This window comes from Malurus melanocephalus, unplaced genomic scaffold, assembly GCF_030028575.1.
Source record: "Malurus melanocephalus ecotype Western Australia unplaced genomic scaffold, MMel_1.1 scaffold_2447, whole genome shotgun sequence".
Classification (NCBI taxonomy): Eukaryota; Metazoa; Chordata; class Aves; order Passeriformes; family Maluridae; genus Malurus; species Malurus melanocephalus.
Window position 1 is genome coordinate 8,717 of NW_026625679.1, and position 1,661 is coordinate 10,377.

Consider the following 1,661-nt stretch of genomic DNA (forward strand, 5'->3'; position numbering starts at 1 on the left):
CCCGGGTCCGTGGGGATTCCGAGGGCAAAGCGGCCCGGGGGGAACGGGAGAAGCGCTGCGAAATCTCTCCTGGTGCTGCCATCGAGGGGTTCCGGCAGGAATCCGGGCGGGGAAGGCGGGCTGTACCCTCGGCGGGGATGGCACTGTCCCCGCGCCGGGATTCCCCAGGGCTCCCTGGCGATGGCACTGTCCCCATGGAGGCTCCTGCCCGCGCCGGGGCTCCCTGGCGATGACACTGTCCCCACGCCGGGACTCCCTGGCGATGGCACTGTCCCCATGCCGGGGCTCCCTGGCGATGGCACTATCCCCGTGCTGGCACTTCCTGGCGATGGCACTGTCCCCATGGCGGCTCCTGCCCGCGCCGGGGCTCCCTGGCGATGGCACTGTCCCCATGGCGGCTCCTGCCCTCCCTGGCGATGGCACTGTCCCCATAGCGGCTCCTGCCCTCCCTGGCACACTCCCAGCTCCGTTCCCGCTCCGACTCGGATCCGTTGGTTCCCGTCCCCGCCGCTATTCGGGGTGTCCCCAGCAGCGGGACCGGTCCGTCACACCCCGGGCCGGGAGGGAGCTGGGGAGTGACCGGTCCATCACACCGGGCGGGAGCTGGGGAATGACCGGTCCATCACACCGGGCAGGAGCTTGGGAGTGACCGGTCCATCACACCGGGCGGGAGCTGGGGAGTGACCGGCTGAGCCCCAGCACGGGTGGGAGCTGGGGAGTGACCGGCTGAGCCCCAGCACGGGTGGGAATTGGGAAATGACCGTTTCATCACACCCCGGCCCAGTGAGAACTGGAGAGTGACCGGTCCATCACACCCCAGGCCGGTGGGAGTTGGGAGGTGACCGGTCCCTCACACCCCTGAACAGGTGGGAGTTGGGGAGTGACCAGCTGAGCCCCAGCACGGGTGGGAGTTGGGGAGTGACCGGTCCCTCACACCCCGGACCAGTGGGAGCTGGGGAGTGACCGGCTGAGCCCCAGAACGGGGAGGAGATGGGGAGTGACCGGTCCCTCACCCCCTGGACCAGTGGGAGCTGGGGAGTGACCAGCTGAGCCCCAGAACAGGCAGGAGTTGGGGAGTGACCGGCTGAGCCCCAGAACGGGTGGGAGTTGGGAAATGACCGTTTCATCACACCCCGGCCTGGTGAGAACTGGAGAGTGACCGGTCCATCACACCCCAGACCAGGTGGGAGCTGGAGAGTGACCAGCTGAGCCCCTGAACAGGCAGGAACTGGGGAGTGACCGGTCCCTCACGCCCCGGAATGGGTGGGAGTTGGGGAGTGACCAGTCCCTCACACCCCTGGCCAGTGGCACTTGGGGAGTGACCGGTCTGCTACAACCTGGAACGGGCGGGAGCTGGGCAGTGACCGGTCCCTCACGCCCCAGGCCAGTGGGAGCTGGGGATTGACCAGTTGAGCCCCAGACCAGGTGGGAATTGGGGAGTGACCAGTCCCTCACACCCCTGGGCCAGTAGGAGTTGAGGACTGACCGGTCCCTCACGCCCCGGCACGGGCTGGCCCAGCAATCCCCGGTCAATAGAAATGTTTCCGGCTCTGYTCCTGCCATTTGTTGTAGATGATGATGCCGATGACGATGGCGAAGACGATGGCGACCAGYGAGAAGAAGACGATGAGGAACAGGGCCAGGCCGCTCATGGGCTCCAG